The sequence below is a fragment of the Macaca fascicularis genome, chromosome 5 (assembly GCF_037993035.2).
Source record: "Macaca fascicularis isolate 582-1 chromosome 5, T2T-MFA8v1.1".
In the NCBI taxonomy this organism is placed as follows: domain Eukaryota; kingdom Metazoa; phylum Chordata; class Mammalia; order Primates; family Cercopithecidae; genus Macaca; species Macaca fascicularis.
In genome coordinates, this window is record NC_088379.1 from 147,863,797 (window position 1) to 147,882,491 (window position 18,695).

At 35.4% G+C, this 18,695-nt stretch overlaps 1 protein-coding gene across 5 annotated transcripts in view; it reads right to left on the reverse strand.

Annotated features, from left to right (window-relative positions):
- Positions 1 to 18,695, reverse strand: part of INPP4B (inositol polyphosphate-4-phosphatase type II B) — an 822,790-nt gene that overhangs the window by 699,686 nt on the left and 104,409 nt on the right. The window lies entirely within an intron of this gene.

Consider the following 18,695-nt stretch of genomic DNA (forward strand, 5'->3'; position numbering starts at 1 on the left):
AGAATAGTGATATAACTGCAATCACTTCATCTTACCAATTGTGTGATTTTGGACAAATAAATTCTGTAAGTCTTCATTTTTCATCTGTAATACAGGAATGATATTTTTTCCTAACCCCCATGGAGTTGATAATTGAGATAAAAACATGTAAAGAACATAGCACAGTACCAAGCTAAGCATTAGCTAATATAATATCATCATTATTCCTATTATTATTACTGTTCTTTAAATAACAACAACAAAGAAAGCTTACTATTCCATTGAGAATCACTGCCCCACACAATAAAATGATTGAATCATATCATACTGGACATTACCTATTTTGTCGATTTATTAATTAGACTCTGTGATGATGAAGGAAGAAAGAGTCCTTCTGGGTCTTTCAGGCAGGTGGGTGAAAAAGACTGAATAGCAGTATTTCAAGAAGATTAGTAAGCTGTCAGCTGCTCGACTGCAGTGGTTCCCCTTGATTTTGCTGAGAACTTTAGCTTGAAGAAGGCCTTCAAGAAATTGTGATATACTTCAAGACTCACTTGAAGCAACTGGCCCTTATCTATTCTTATGAACACTCAATCCAATTCAGAAAACACCTGGTGAGCCCCTACTGCAAGCCAATGTCTGTGACAGACTGAAGAAACCACAGCAAACAAAAAGAGACTTAAGAGAAGCACAGTTTAGTGGAGGAAACACATCTGTGGACAATTATTTCAAGTAATTGGTGAAAATATCACCATTAGACAATACACAGAGTTTGAAGGGGCAGGAAGTATTAAAAGAATATTCTGGAGTCAGAAAAGGATTTAAAATATAATCTTGAAAAATAAGTCAGAACCGGGCGCAGTGGCTCACCCCTGTAATCCCAGCACTTTGGAAGGCCAAGGTAGGAGGATTGCTCGAGCCCAGGAGTTCAAGACCAGCCTGGGCAACATGGCAAGGCCTTGTCTCTACAAAAACAAAAATTAGTCAGGTTTGGTGGCGCATACCTGTAGTCCTAGCTATTCGAAAAGCTGAGATGGGAGGATTACTTGAGACCAGGAGACAGAGGCTACAGTGAACCGAGATTGCAGCACTGCACTCCAGCCCAGGCGACAGAAAGAGTCCCTGTCCCCCACCCCCACAAAAATCAGTCAGAATAGCTGAACTGGTACACATGGCTGACAATCAGCACTATTTGGTCTAAGAAAATGTCACAAAAGAGAACTCTGAAGTACTAAGGCCTAACAGACAGGTAAGCAGGTATGTCTTTCCAGGAAGATGGGGCAATGTATTCAAAAACTGGAAGCATAAAAAAAAAATGAAGTCCAGATTAACGTAAGGTCCACTCAGAGTGTCCATCAGGAGTCTTCTCAATTTCTTGTTAAAATGCTCAAAGGATGGCAAAGAAGAGAAACATTAGTAACAGCACTGGGAGGAAAATGGACAAAATATAAAGCGGCATTTCTAATAGCTGAGCCCCGATTGGGCTTAACTAAGAAACACTGTTTCAGACTCAGAACCTCACACTGTATATTTTGAAAGAGTACAGCACACATGTCTTCTAAATAAAGAAATTAGGAAGGGACTTTGATTCGTACCAACAACAATCCCTAACTCCAGGTACAGGCATCAAGTACACCAAAATCTGCATAACATCTGTTGTGGGTTAAATTATGTACTCCCGAAAGATATGTTGAAGTCCTACCCTAAATATGATCTTACTCAGAAAGAATCTTTGCAGACGCAATTAAGATGTAATTTAAGATGAAGTTATGCTAGAATAAGGTGGCCCTGAATCTAGTATGACTGGTAACCTTATAAGAAGAGATGAGACACAGGGATGGACATACATGGAGAAGAGAATGCCATGTGAACACAAAGACACACACAGACAGAGAGCCATATGACAAGACACGCAGAGATCGGAGTGATAAATCTACAAGCGAAGGAATGCCAAGCACTGCCAGCAACATCAGAAACTAAGAGAAAGGCATCAAACAGATTCTCCTCCGGAGCCCCTGGAGACAGCAGAGCGCTGCCGACACCTTTATTTTAGATTTCTAGCCTACAGAAAAGTGACACTAAATTTCTCTTGTTCTAAACTGCTCAATTAGTGGTAATGTTTTATGGCAGCCAAAGAAACTAATAACACATGTCTTCGGCCAACCAGAATCAGGCTTCTACCTAGACCCTGATCACTTAGAACTTATTAAAAAAAAAATCTTATGGTTACTTTAATTGGTAGTCTTCAAATTTTTTGGCACCAGGACAATTTCTTCTAAAGATGGGGGAGGTGGAATGGTTTCCAGATGAAACCATTCTTCCTCAGATCATCAAGTATTAGATTCTCATAAGTAGCACACAACCTAGATCCCTTGCATGTGCAGCTCACAAGAGGGTTCATGTTTCTATGAGAATCTAATGCCACAGTTGATGTGACTAGAGGTGGAGCTCAGGCAGGAATGCTTGCTTGTCCACCACTCATCTCCCACTGTGTGGCCCGGTTCCTAACAGGACACAGACAGTTACCTGTCCACGGCTTGGGGGTTGGGGACCCCTGCTAGCGCATCAAACATATTCTCAATTTAGAAATCAGAACACCCAGCTGCACGTGACAAACTGGCTTACAGTTTTAACAGTCTTCTGTAGCTAGAATCTGCTGCAAATGGCAGCCAATAGCCAATGGAAAGGAATTTGTTGGTCCCTATTTTTCCACCATGTCCTTCTTTTCCAGCTAGTGAACCTTGGATCCTGATGCCTCTGTAATGTGGAAATGGAGTGAAAAAGGAAAGGTGAGGTAACAAGAGGTAAATGAAGAAGCAAAGCGCTTACTTTCTGCTCACTAAGCAAGAAGGCTCACTCTTTGGGGCAGGCACAAAGTTGGTTCTCTCCCCGTTGGAGCTTTTCCTGGTTCTTCAGTAATACTCCCCTCCAATTACTGGAAACCCTTCACCTGTACTCTGCCTGATGTGGGTTGTACTGTCTCACTTTGTTACTTACTCCATCCACAGCCACTAGTCAGCTGAGACCAGTTCAGTTGCTGGGAAGCCGTAAGGAAATACCTAGGACAACCTCATGACAGCTCTTTCATATTCGTGGCCCACCTCTCTTCCAGAGGAAACTAATGACCCTGAAAAATAGATGAATCCCCATTCAGAATCTTTACTTTGCTCTACCATAAGCTGCTCACCGCCTCATCTTTGGTCTTTGAATTCATCAGAAACCAGTCCACTGTCTCCACTAAAACCTCAAAACTTCAAGAGATAACTTTTAGACTCTCTAGAGAGTCTCCTTGAAGTAGCTCTTTCTGGTTCCGAGGGGGAAAACACCCTATACCATCTCTCCTTATGTATATTTCTAGTACACCCTCGGCTCACTCCATAAAATCTTCCCCCAATCTCCAGGTCTCCCGACCCTTTTGGATTAGAAATGTAGGAGATATCTGTGCAGTTCTTACATTCCCACTAGGGAATTTCTATGAGGTGATCTGGTTCATAAATCACATTAGTATCTGATAACTATTGCTTTAAGGGGTCAAAGTTTTCCAATTTTACATCCTATGATATTAGTTTTTCACAATTTATGTTTTAAGAAACTCAAGGGGGAAATAGCTAAAAATTTATACAATGTGTCTTCTGGATATATTATTTTTTAAAGGTTTCCTAAACATTCCATGAATTTTACACTGTTCTTCAATATAATCTCTGTTACTCAGTCAAGCAGAGTGTCTAATGGCTGCCACATTGTTCTCACCCAGTTCCATTCTTCATGTCTGTTCCTTCTGCTTGTGGTTCAATTCTTACTTTTCAGCACCTTCCAAATTTACTGCCCTGTCAAAGCTTTAATGACAACTTCTCCAGAAAGTGATCTCCAGGTACTTTGGACTCCGTTGATTTTATTGTTCTTCTACCTTGTGCAGTAATTATAGCCAATGCCTATAACTTATATTGCCTTCTTGAGTTGTCTTGTGCTGTCATGTCTCCACAGGTATATTTGAAGTTCTTCGAGGGCAGTTGTTATAACCTGTGCCTCTCACCTTTTTCCTTTTGTGCTAAACTCAATGATCAGAATATATGGAGAAGGTTCCTGTTAAGTGCAGACACCATTGCTATCTATTAAATGTCTATTAATGTAGGCAGACAGAGTTGACTTATGCAGCATAATACCTTTCCATGTCCTATGATAGCATTTCCTTATTGTTGCCACACCAAGTTTTTTTTTTTTTTTTAATTTACTTTTACTTTCAGTTCCAGGATATAGATGCAGGACATGCAGGTTCATTACATAGGTACACATGTGTCATGGTGGTTTGCTGCACCTATCAACCCATCCCCTAGGTATTAAGCCCCGCATGCATTAATTATTTATCCTGATGCTCTCCCTTCCCCTGCCCCACTCCCCTGACAGGCCCAAGTGTGTATTGTTCCCCTCCCTATGTCCATGGCCACGTTAAACTTAAAGACTATTAGGACATGTCAGATAGAAAAGAAGCAGAAAGCAAAATCACATGAGAAATATGGTATGACATTATTTAACAAGGATAACAAGGATGCTGTTGTTTGGAAATGTATCTAAAGGCAATCCTTTTGCATTTCTGTGTGTCTGACCTCACCTTTCTGCCAGGCATAGCATTTGCCTCTAAAAAAGTCAGAATTGCTAAAAGATGAATAAAATAAGAAAAAGGTCAATCTACTTTTTCACATCTGGCAACAATTCTGCATCCATATAGCAAGACAATGATCTTGACTATAAGGCTTTTCCTGTTTCCATTACAATATTCGAATTCAGACTTAGAAAACTAGATCAAGGACTTTCACCATGCTAAAAGAGGAGAAAAGGATATGATGTAAAGAATATAAAAAACTACCTCAAACTCAAGTGTATAGGCAAGAGGAAAAGAAACAGAGGGGAAGGTCAAACATGAAGTCTTCATTTCCCTTCTCTCTAAGTGAAATCCCCCACAAGAAAGTGGAATGAAGGTAATAGAAGCATTAGGACTAGCAGATGGCTTTTCAGGATGTAGACTCAAAAGAACTTGAGATTTTTAGGGGGGAAAAGAAACATCATTCAACATTTAACATGATATAGGAACACTTAGGGTGCATTAGTGGAGGACAGTCTCTAAAGAGATGAACCTGAGACAAAATTGCATCATCTCAATAGCCAGCACCTGGTATCCAGGAGCAACAGAAGTTCTCAAATACCCTGAATAGGAGATGGCGGAGTGCAGGTGGACTTTGTCCCACCTAGTACCCTTCCCCAGAATGAGGTCACATGAGGCCCATTATCCCCATCATCACAAGACTATAAAAGAAAAAGCAGAAAAGGAAAAAAGTCTAAAGTACAATCATTTAGCAAAAACTTAGTCATCCATCCCAGATAAAACAGAACTTAAACTCATGTAGTACAGTATCATAATTTTGTAGATATAAAAACTAAAGACCAGAAAGGCAGACTCATTTACTGAAGAGTATTATGCTTATGAAGATGGAGAAGAGGCAGTGGTTCCAGTTTTTCTAGCATCTACTCACATGCTGTTGAACTATTCCACACTCTCATCTATAGCCCAGCTTTTCTTTTCACTATAAGTTAATATTATTATTCAATTAATATTTTAAAATAAAAATTCCAATTTTATTTTCAATAGAAATATCAATGAAAATAATTTTAATTCATTTCTTTTAATGATGAAATACATTAAAATGAAAATAACGGTTTTTAAAGAGTCCACAGAAAACTATTAGATTTAATTAGTAAATTCAGCAATGTTACTGAATTCAGTTATTGTACAAAAACAAATTATGCTACCATAATGAACAAACAAAAAGTAAGAATTATAACATTTAAAATAGAATTAAATATCTCAAATACTCAGAATAAAATCTAACAAAAGATGTTCATGATATCTACACCAAAAATCTACAAAATAGTATTTAGAGGAAATAAAGCAGACAAAAATAAATGGAGAGAGATGCGTCATGCTCACACACTGGAAGACTCAGAATTATGAGGATGTCAATCCTCAAATTAATCTAGATATTCATGGTAATCACAACCAAAATTCCAGTAGTCTTTTTTTTTATATATATAAGATAACAAGCTAAAATTTGTGCAAGAATACAAAGCGCCAAGATTAGCCAAGGAAGACAAAACTAGAATTTTTAAATTGCCAGATATCAAAACTTATTATAAAGCTTTTGCAATTAAGACAGTAACTGGTACAAAGACAGATAAATAGATATATGAAACAAAAGAGGAAGTCTAGAAACAAACTTACACAAGTTATAACAACAAATTACACACGTAAATTATGGCAAGTTTGACAACGTAGAACAGTACAGAAGGGGCAATTGCTTTACTAAATGGTGCTGAATGAATTAAATATGCATTTGTGGAGAAAAAGTGGATCTTGACTCCTACATACACAAAAATCAATTCCAGAAGGTTGTGCATTTACATGTTCAAAACAAAACAATAAAGCTTTTAGAAGAAAATATCTTTCCCTTTGGGGCAGACCGTGATTTCTTAAAGAGAATATAAGTGGTGACCGTCAAGGGAAGACATTAAAGTTTGACTGCATTTAAATAAAAAACTTCTGTTTATCAAAAGATGCCAAGTAGAAGATGAAATGATAAGCCATGGAGTATAAAAAGAAACTTGCAATACTCAGAATATATACAATAAACGTCTATAAATCAATAAGAAAAAAGGCAACTCAATAGAAAAATGGGCAAAAGTCATAAACTTCACAAAAGAAGGCTTTCGAATTTTCAATAAACATACTAAAAATCCCTCACCTTTATTAGTCTTTTGGAATGCAAGCTAAAATTACAATGAGAAATCACTACACGCAAACAAATGACGCTAAATTAAAAAAAAAAAAAAAAGATGATAGCAAGAATTAGCAAGGATGTGGAACAATGGTACTGCCATACCCTGCTGGTGGGGTAGAAATTCATGTAATTATTTTGGAAAAGAGCTTGATAGTAACTCTCCTTTGGTAGTATCTCACCTTATGGCTGTGCAATTCCACTATAAAAGTTGCCGAATATTATGTACAAGAATACATATTGTATTATGTACAATATTCTTAGTAGCACTATTCACAATAAGAAAAAACCAGAAATAACCCAAATTTCCATAAACAGTACAACTGATTAATAAATTAAGATATATTCATACAATGAAATGCTCTGCATTAATGAGACTGAAGAAGCCCTGATTACATGAACAACATGAATGAATATCACAAATCATGTTAAAGAAAGAAGTCATATGGAAAGAGTATGTACTACAGGAAAACATTCTGTCATGGGCTCAATTGCATCCCCTCACAATTCATATGGCAAAGCTCTAACACTCAATTAGACTGTCTTTGGCAATAGGGCCTCTAAGGAGAAAATTAAGGTTAAATTAGGTCTTTAGAGTGGCGCTCTAATCTAATGCAGCTGTTGCCCTTGTAAGATGCGAGAAAGTCGCCAGGGATGCATGAGCACAGGCTGTGTGGGCACAAGAAGATACTGTCTGCAAGTCAAGGTGGGAGGCCTTGGGAGAAATCAACCCTGCTGGCACCTTAATCTTGGACTTCCAGCCTCCAAAACCGTGAGAAAATAAATTTCTGTTTCTTAAGCCACCCAATCTATGGTATTTTATTATGCCAGCCCTGAAAAACTAATACACATTTATATAAAAGTGGGAGGAAATGCTCCGAGGATACAGTACCTGAAAGAGGACATGAGGAGAGCCTCTGGGGTTAAGAAAATGTTCTGTCTCTTGATCTAGGTGTTGGATCTTCAGGTATATTCCTTTTGCAAAAAATGTATTGAGTTGCACCCTTAAGATTTTCTCACTTTTCCATATGCATGTTTTCCTTCAATATGCTTTTCAAGTGACATTAGGATCCAAATTCATCTGTCTATGGCCCTTAAAAAATGGGCACTATTAGATTTTGTGTGTCTGTTTCTTTTGAGACGGAGTTTCACTCTTGTTGCCCAGGCTGGAGTGCAATAGGGTGATCTCAGCTCACTGCAACCTCCACCTCCCAGGTTCAAGCAATTCTCCTGCCTTAGCCTCCCAAGTAGCTGGGATTACAGGCATGCGCCAGCACACCCAGCTAATTTTGTATTTTTAGTAGAGACGGGGTTTCACCATGTTGGTCAGGCAGGTCTCAAACTCCTGACCTCAGATGATCTGCCCGCCTCGGCCTCCCAAAGTGCTGGGATTACAGGCATGAGCTACCATACCTGGCCAATTTTTTAAATAATTCCTGATTTTAAAGGTAATCAAGAAGAAATAAAAGGGCAGCTTTCAATCTGCAGATGTTCCTCATTAGCACTACAGGTGTGATCATTGGAGAACCGAACTTTCAGGGCTGCGCCTGAAGACAACAGCAGTCTTTCCCTAGAATACATTTTGTTTTTATATTTTTGACTTAGATTTCTCCTCAGATTATTTAAACATTTTTATGTATGTTTAATTGAGCATAGAATCTATGTCTATTCAATTTTAAAGCATATTTTTATACTTAACAGTATATATATTTGAGAAATTCTTAAAATTTGGGCAACTTTAGCCAGGAAACACCCAGCGTCAGACTTTCAGTGCTATGCCTGACCTCTGAAATTATTTCCTTTTGTAAACACTAAATATTCCACCAATTGGATTCCTATCTAATTTTCTCTTGCCTATTAATTTTATGGAGCTTTTTTTTTTTTTTCCAGAAAAAAACTCAAGTAAAGCAAAGTTTGTAATTGTAGGTTTTTGAAGTATCTGCATTTAAACTTTGGAAAGAAAATATAAACAGAAAAAGAAATACAGTAAATACATCTTTGTCTCTGTCTAAAAGCAATAAGATAGAAAAAACTTTACTGAATTATAATTATACCTAAATCAATCATCAATAACGAACACCCACAAAGGTAATGATCAAGGCCCAGGAATTTAAAACTATATGCTTAATCCATGCCAGAAGAAAGGAAGAAATAAAATAACGAAGATAACAAAGCTAAATCCCATGTTTAAAGCATATGGAGAAGCTGAATCCTAAGAATAATTCAAGTCTAGCATTACTTTTTAAATTTTAATAATCAGATTTTTACTTAATTTATGACAACATCCTTCTCTAATTATTTTTTCACTCCGTATTGTTTATTTAAATAAACAACCCAACTTTTCTCCCATAGACAATTTAGCAGCAACATGGACTCAAGAAATCTTCTATTTATTTATTTGTTTATTTATTTTTTGAGACTGAGTTTTGCTCTGTCACCCAGTCTGGAGTACAGTGATGTGATCTCGGCTCACTGCAACCTCCATCTCCCAAGTTCAAGCAATTCTCCTGCTTCAGCCTCCTGAGTAGCTGGGGTTACAGGCTCGTGCCACCATGCCTGGCTAATTTTTGTAATTTTTAGTAGAGACGGGATTTCACCATGTTGACCAGGCTGTTCTTGAACTCCTGACCTCAAGGGATCCGCCCACCTTAGCCTCGCAAAGTGCTGGTATTACAGATGTGAGTTACCATACCTCGCCAGCTGCTATCTTTTGAGAACTATCCTTTAAATCTCTTAGCCTTAAATTTTTAGAAATAACATTATTATCATTATTGTAATAGTAAAACTAATCCTTCAGTACTGCCAAATAGAAGCCAGGCATTGCTCTAAGTTGCTGTCTTGCATATTAAATTTTCTATGTAATCATGTCATCTGCAAATATAGACAGTTTTAGTTCTAAAATAAATAAATAAATAAATAAATACTCATAACAACCTTCCTGGCTGATTACACTATTATCCCCACTTTATAGATGAGTGAGCTGAAGCACAGTTTGGTTACCATGTTGCCCAAGGCACAGCCATTGAGCAAAGGTAAGATTTGAAGGCAGGGAACTGCCACCAACCCTTATCCTTTGACTTCTCAGCTGAGCTAATGTGTTTCTGTTCTTTCCACATGTGCATCTGTTAGTCTAACACAAATTCTGTCCTTATGTCTTATTATTGGAATGTATTCTTCTTACTGTGAAGTTTCTCATTTTACTTTAAATGTATGTCCCCCACAAATTCTATTCTTTGTATGTCTTTGCTATTTTCTACATTTTCATGCATTCATTAGAATTTTAAACATATTATATCTTTAATTCAAAATAGTTATTATCGCCTAAGAGTTTAAAGAAATTTACATATATTATTCTATACATTGCAGCGCGCACACACACACACACACATCCACCACTATTCTCTGAACTGCATTTGAGGTATTTTATTACCTTCTGTGTGACACCATTGCCAAAGTCAAATTCCGAGAGTCTAGACCTCTTATACTCAACCGGTGATCCATAAACTGGCAGCATCACCATCACCTAGAGTTCATTAGAAATACAGAATGCCAGGCTCCACCAGCTGAGTCAGATCAGATTCTTCATTTCAACAAGAGTGCCAGATGATCAGAAGGCATATTAAAGTTTGAGAAACTTGCTTTAGATGATATAGTGCTCTAAACTAGGGCTTTCTTAATTCTTCCTTCAACTATTTCCTTAATTTCTATGAAACTTATTATTGTAATTATTTTACCACTAAGTGTTCTAGTCTGTTATAATTAATAGTATGGAGTGCTTCTCTCCCTTATCAGCATCCCTTCCTGGAATATTATTTAATTTTCCTGAGTTAGTTATTGAGACCTTAAAACAGAAGCTTATCTTCTTATAAACATATTAGATTCCAAGGGCTGTCTGCAAAACTAGTTGTTTCAAAGGTTCTGTATTCCCCATATGTGTCTACAAGTGCCATCAGTTGGAAATAATAGGCAGAACTGACATACTTGAGCTCTGGTGTGTAGCCTAGTAAATGTCTATGAGAGTTCCTAAGTTAAAAGATCAGTAGTAGAGGAGCTACTGTTTTCTCAAAATCCTGTTTGATTTTATACTATCTGCTGTATTCACAATGTTCATCTTAAGTCTTGTGTAAATTCTTCTAAGGTTTTCTTAGCTATCAGGTATTCATTTACCAGTTGCCCTAGGTGTTTCTTGCTTTTTGTATAAGCTGTCCTGAAGAAGTTCCAGAAAGATGACTTAGCAGTAATACAGGATTCTTGCTTCTGGCTAAAACAATCACCATCAACAATGTCTAAAACCAAACATAATAACAAAATAAAACCCTCAAAGAGAAACAACCCTTTGAAAACCATCAAATAAACTTCTAAAACAGTAAATTAATACAAAAGAAAATCAATCTTATTTCAGTTTTAAATTAAGACAAAATTCTGTGTTGGTAAGTGCTTTACACTGTTTTAGTGAAATTCTAGTACCCATATCTTGATAGAAATCATGAAATTTCTTTATCACTTTGTCTTTTTGCATCGGCTCTGGAATGATATTCCAGTATATGAGCTAAGTAGGATAAGCATATTAATTTACTTGAGCATATGGTATCAAGGAAAGTAATTGTTTAGAATTTGTCCAATAGGAAAATATGAACTGTTTGCCTATAGAATGGGCATTAGATGGTAATGAGTTAATATTAATTGTGTCACGTGTGATAACCATATTGGAGTTATGTAAAATGAATATATTTATCTCTTAGAGATTTATATTTAAGTAAATTCAATTGAAATATCAAAAATAATTATCAATGTAATATACTGGTATACACACACCACCAGCACAAAATGTAAAAAGACAGAAGCACCACACACATCCCACAAAAACAGACAGAAAGAGGAACATTAAGAGCCTAGAAAAGATATCAATAACACAGAAATTTTAGCATCAGTGCAGGAGGCTCAAATAACTCATTAGCTCATTGGATAAAAAGCAATGACAGATAAAATAATACGATTTTAAGTATTCACAGTGTAACTGAAATAACACATTATATTTAAGAAATGCTGCAAGCACTTTTTATTGACCCTTTGCTCAAACTAATCACTTGGAATTTCTTTTACATATATATTATTGCTCTTACTATTCACAATAACTTTTGAAAAGAGACATGAAGAACCCTTTTCCCATTTTCATAACACTTCTAATTAGCCCAAAGAGGACGGAAGTTTTACTAGTAGGTAGTTTTGGTGCATAACGCACTAAATCATGTATAAAACATAGTATATAAATTTAGGTGTGCAAAGGAATTAACATTTTAAAAATTAGATAAAATTAACTCTCAGTCTTCGCCTCTATTCTTCTAGGATTCAACAATTTTGATGGAGAACATAAACAACAGAAATAATTCAGCAGAAACAAATTTTGCAATGTGGAAAGCACATAAGTACAGAAAACCAAAAAAATCTAAATTCAAAAAATAAACAATCTAAGCAAATGGAATTATAGTTGAATACCTCCATATCCCACTATCAAAGTATGATGGAAAAAGGAAACAAAAATAAAAACTACATTGTGCTCAATAAAGTAGATTTATGCTTCTGGCAATATAGACACTAATAATTCTCAAACGCTCTTCTGCTTCAAAACATTTAGAAATGCGTAATAAAATACAACAAACATACTTTAAAATGCACTTTTGAATTCACAAAAAGCAAGGATGATCTCACAAGGGCAAAATGAAGACAGAGTTGAAACAATGGTTAACATCCTAGTGCCAAAATTATGGGTACTTTGGTGGTGTTTACTAACACTAGGATCTTGGAACCTTGGATTTTAATAGCCTTATAGGAAATAGTGGAGAAGATTTTAGGCTTGCAAAAGATGAGCTGTTGGAGTTTACAGTACTCAAAAGTCCAAAAGGGTGGATAATTTTTTTAAAATGCCCCTTAACAGGGGTAAGTGACAAGGGAAATATTTGTGACATTTCTGGTTTGGAGTAGCAAAAAAAAAGAATTCTTCTAAAAATGCATAATCCACAATCCTTCCCCTATGGCTTTTGGACTTTGTTTTCTAGTGTTTATAAGTCCTGAAAATCTTCCAGAAGATAAATTAACTTAAAGAGCAAATTAAATCCTCTTCAAAGGAATTTAACCTCATCTTAGACATCTCAGGATTCCCAGAATTTTAAATAAACCAATAATAAGTTCACAATCCAAAATTACACAACCTACCCAAGGTAAGCCTTTATAAAGGAGAGTGCAAACAAGCAACAAACAGTAGAATTAGATTGCCAAGGAATTCAGATTTTGTACAGTCAGATAACACAAAATAAAATCAGTGTGTTAAAAACCCCTGAGAGTATAAAAGAGGAAATGTATTAGGCCATTCTTGTGTTGTTATACAGGAATACCTGAGACTGGGTAATTTATACAGAAAAGAGATTTAATTAGCTTACAGTTCTGCAGGCTATACAAGCATGGCACCAATATCTGCTTGGCTTCTGGTGAGTTCAGCAGTAAGTTTACAAACATGGTGGAGGGTGAGGCGGGAGTAGACACACCACAAGGCAAGAGTGGGAGTAGGAGAGAGACATGGAGTAGCCAGCCCCTTTTAAACAACCAGATCTCATGTGAACTAACTGAGCTAGAACTTACTCCAAGGGGATAGTGCTGAGCCATTCATGAGATATCTTACCCCATGATTCAATACCTCACACCAGGCCCCATCTCCAACATTGGGGATTACATTTCAACATGACATTTGGAGAGAACACACATCCAAACCATTTACAGAAACTAAAGATGTAACAAAGAAACAACAGGATATTAAAACCAATTAGAATTTTAAAAGACTAAAAGTAACTTCTAGAAATTAAAAATTAAATAAATAAATTATAATTGCATAGATGCATTGAAGAAAATTAAGTACAACTTCAGAGAGGGAGTTAATAAACTGAATAATACATTTGAATAATTAGATAAAATAAAAGAAAGACAGAAAAAGTGATAAAACCTATGCAAGGTGGAAGAGAAAATAGGAAGTTCTAACTTGTGACCAATCAGATTCCCTGAAGAAGACAGAAGAGAGAATGCAAAGACCGGGGCCAAGCCTAGGTCAAGGCAAGCGAATAAGGCAAAAAGTTTAAGGAGGCATTTACTCTTAAATTTTGTCATCTAGAAGAGACAATATTAAAAAAAAAAGAAGTTTCAATTTTCCAAAATTGAATCTTCAGGCTCAGGAAACAAAATGTTTTCCAAGCAGAATAAATGAAAAGAAATTTGCACCAAGAAACTGGTAAAACAGTACAATACCAAGGACAAAGAGATCTTCTTACAGCCTGAAATAATAGATTGACTCTTGGTGCCCTGCCCAGAGTTCCTTCACCAAAACAGTAGACCCACACTCACCCTCCTATTGATAATTGTCCTCATATCACTAGAAATGTCTCAAAAGTTTCACACTCCCTCTAGAGACAGCCTAAAGCCAAAGCATGACTTATAAAAGGATACCAAAGGCCAGTACCCTAACGTGAATGGGGGACATTTTTGTGGAACCCTCAGGTTGCAGAGCTTCTTATGGGACCAGGCTGATCTTCTGCTAAGTCGCATCTTTAACTTGCGATTTTCCTGCTCTATCTTGTTTTTTTTTTATTATTATTTTTATTTTTCTGATTCCAACTAACAAAACTGAGAATCCTCATCTTGAGTTGACTCTACTTAATTGCAAGCTGAGACAATTACCAACAAACAAATCACAAATATATCATCCATCAACAGATTTTCAAAGCAATGATGGATGTCAGAAGACTAGAAAAATATAGTCTTAGTACTGAGAAAAAAATGTCAGTTAAGACTCTATTCTCAAACTATAATTTGAGAACAAAAATGAAGTAAATATATATTCAGATGGATCAAAATAAGGTTTACAACCAAATGACCCAAGGGAAAGGATACTTTAAAGAAAGATTTTGGGGCAGAAAGAAAAGAATCTCAGATAAGTATGAGATATAAGAAGAACTGGAAAAAAATAGTGAATAGGTAGGTAAACTTAATAAACAATAACTGTTTAAAGTAATCATGTTTAATTCAATAAGTAACAAAACAATGTAGAGCTAAGTGATTGTACCAAAAAAGAGGGAGGTGATAAAATTTCAGTTATAATATCTTGCAATGCTGAGAAGGAGACAAGAGAGATGAATTAACTTTAGAATCCGATTATGAAAGTAATGACTCTAAGATTAATTTCTATAAAATAGAATTCAAGTGGATTAACCTCAAGCCAGCAGAGTGAACAGAAGGAAATAGAAAACCTCAATCAGAAAGAAAGTATGAGGAATTTCTGTATCTGGCTATAATGAAGTAACTTGTCCTGGATTAGTCCATTCTGTACAAATGACCATAAAGTGGCCAAAATATATTCAGAAAATATTTTCAAGCATTGTACAACAATATTTTCAAGCATTGTGCAACATTGTACAAAACTGTACTTTATGAGTAACAGGAAAGCTCCAAAATAGTCCCAGTTATCTCCTTAGTGATAACTTTCCAACCTCAGCAAAGCAAGCTGGAATCTAAGCAAAGCAAAGGGCCTGCAGCTCTTAGAAGGCAGAGATTAGAGTTCAAGGAAGCTGAAGTGAACGGAATATGCAAGGCAAGAAGCCAGAAAGGAAGTAGCTGCTCAGAAGGGAGGTTTCAGATATCTGAGCAGATTTCCCTATGAGTTCTTGGCCAAGGATTGAGCTATACATGTCCAGAACAAGAATACATGAGGCATTTTAGAGAGTTACTGCTACTGATTGAGAATGCATGAGAGATGTTAGAGAAATTAGAGGTCAAGCAGTGACAGTGGATATCGGAGTTCATGTCACCCAGAGTGGAGATACCTCATTAGTGCAGTCTAATACCCCAGGCAGCCAGCTGAGAAATTGGCTGCTTTATGAGTCATGCTTTGTGAGTAGAGATAATGAGCTAAAATAAGGTATGTTTTAGATTCACCCTAACAAAGCTTTCAAGCTAAATCTTGACAAGATCTACAGGAGACATAGAGTTCAGAGATTAAGTGAAACAGTTAGAGTGGCTTTTGACACATGTAAGGTTTTCCAAAGGTCTGCCCTAACAAAATGTATACCCTGGGATACGTGAATTCAAGGTGATCATCTACTAAACATTTTTACCATGTCCAGTATATAACTACTTATATTACTAGATTACTAGATAGACAAAAAATGTGACACATAGTAAAGAATACGCCATCAAAAGAAACTGACCCAGAGATGGCATGGGTCTTGCATTTAGCAGATGATGACTTTAAATCAGCTATTAACATATATTCAAAAAAAAAACAAAGAAAATGTGTTCATAGAATTAAAGGAAAATATAGTCTTAATGAAAGAACAGATGGTGACTCTCAGAAAATAAATGAAATCTATTTTTAAAGGCAAATAGAAACTCTATAATGGAAAGAACAATAAATGAAATGTAAAATTCACTACACGAATTTAACAGCAGGCCAGAAATAGTAGAAGAGTCAGTGAGATGAAAGAGAAATCACTTGAAGTTCTGCAATCTGAAGGATAAAGGCACAATTTATTTTTTAATGAACAGAAATGGGGGACAATATCCAATAACTAACATATGTATAATAGTAGTCTTAGGAAGAAAAAAAAATAGAATATAAAGTATTTAAAGAAATCATGGCTGAAAATATGCTAAATTTCATGGGGAAAAATCAACTTATAGGATCCAGAACTTGAAAAAATCCTAAAAAAGATCAAATTAAAGAAATACCCAAACACGTCATGGTCAAACCATTGAAAACAAAAGATAAAGCAATCAGAGGAAAAGGAACATTACTATAGGGAACAATAATAAAAAATAATTGCTGACTGTTCATCTAAACAAGGTAGGCAAGCTAACAATGAGCCAATATCTTTAACATGTTGAAAAAAGGATATCTTCAAAAATAAGGTAAAATGGGCATTATGAACAAAAGATCATAAATTATTTGCAACAAACAAACTACAAAAAAATGCTAAATAAAAAAGGGAAAATTATACTATATGAAAAGTCATGTCCATAGATGGGAAGAGTGATAAAAATAAACAGAAATATAAGATGTTATTCCCCCTTATTATTTTCTTAAAAGATAGGCTATTTTTTACAAAAGCAATAATAATTTCACAAGGTAGAGTTTTTAATATATAAAAAAAGATGTGCAAAAGAAGGTACAATGGATAAGGGACAAGCTAACGGAATTTTACTGTTGAATGTTTATTATATTTGGGAAATGGGAAGTAGAAACTGAGAAGTGGGAATCATCAGGTTTGGAGCTGGAACTGTGAAGGGTTAGGTGTTAACTGGAATAACACTGAATCTAAATAGACTTTAAAAGTTGAGAATAGGATAGCATTAACCTTAAACACTATAAAATTTTTTTAAAGAGCTAAGAAGCCAATGAAGTAAATAAAACAGAATATTTAAAAATATCCAATTAGCACAAAACAGTCAAAAAAGGAGCAAAAATAAAACAAAACAAAAGACAAAAGGAAAACAAATAGGATGATGATAGACTTGAACACAACCATATGTATAATTACATGAAATGTAAACAGAAAAAGAAATATAAATAGACTAAAACTAAACAAGGAGTCAATAAACTATGTCCTGTAGGAAAAATTTTGCCTACTTGTTTTGTAAATATTTGTGGAAAAATATCGCCTGACCATTCACATGTTTTCTGTAAATGCTTTTGTGCTACAATGGCAGAATTTGGTAGTTTTGACAAAGACTGGTTTGCAAAACCTAACATATTTACTATCTGGCCCTTTACAAAAAAACATTTGGTAACCCTTGGAATAAATACTCTATACAGGAGACTTTATGAGAATTATGATGTCACTTTTTAATCCCCATAAAGTCTCCCGTATAATCAGAGCGCCTACAAAAGAGTCCATTTAAATTTGAAAAGACAAATAAGTTGAAAATAAAAAGATGGAAATAATATATAGCATAAGCAGAAATCATAAGAAAGTTGTTGTGGTTATATTAATATGAGACAGATAGATCTCAAGACAAAATCTATTTCAAGAAACAAAAATAGTATTTCAAAATGATAAAAGAGTAAACTCATCAGAAAGATATGACAATCTTAAATATGTATGTACCTAAGAAGAGAGTTTCAAAATTCATAAAACAAAAACTGATAACACTAGAGGGAGAAGTAAGCAAATTGATAATCTTTGTTGAAGGTTTTTAATACTAGTCTGTCAGTAATTAACATAAGAAGAAAATGAAAAGTCTTTATTCTTTATTTCTTTATTAAGAAAAAAATCTGAATAACACTACCTAACCACCTTTGCCTAATTGGTAGTTATAGAATACTATACTCAACAAATACTATACACACATTCTCTTTAAAAACACATGGGATATTCATCATGATAGGACATATGCTAACCGGAAAATAAACCTCAAACATTCCTATACACCAATAACAGACAAACAGGAGCAGAATCATGAGTGAACTCCCATTCACAATTGCTATAAAGAGAATAATATACCTAGGAATTGACTTACAAGGGACGTGAAGGACCTCTTCAAGGAGAACTACAAACCACTGCTCAAGGAAAAAAGAGAGGACATAAACAAATGGAAAAACATTCCATGCTCTTGGATGGGAAGAATCAATATCGTGAAAATGGCCATACTGCCTAAAGTAATTTACAGATTCAATACTATTCCCATCAAGCTACCATTGACTTTCTTCACAGAATGAGAAAAAAATGCTTTAAATTTCTTATGGAACCAAAAAAGAGCCTGCATAGCCAAGACAATCCTAAGGAAAAAGAAAAAACCTGGAGGCATCACACTACCTGACTTCAAACTATATTACAAGGCTACAATAACAAA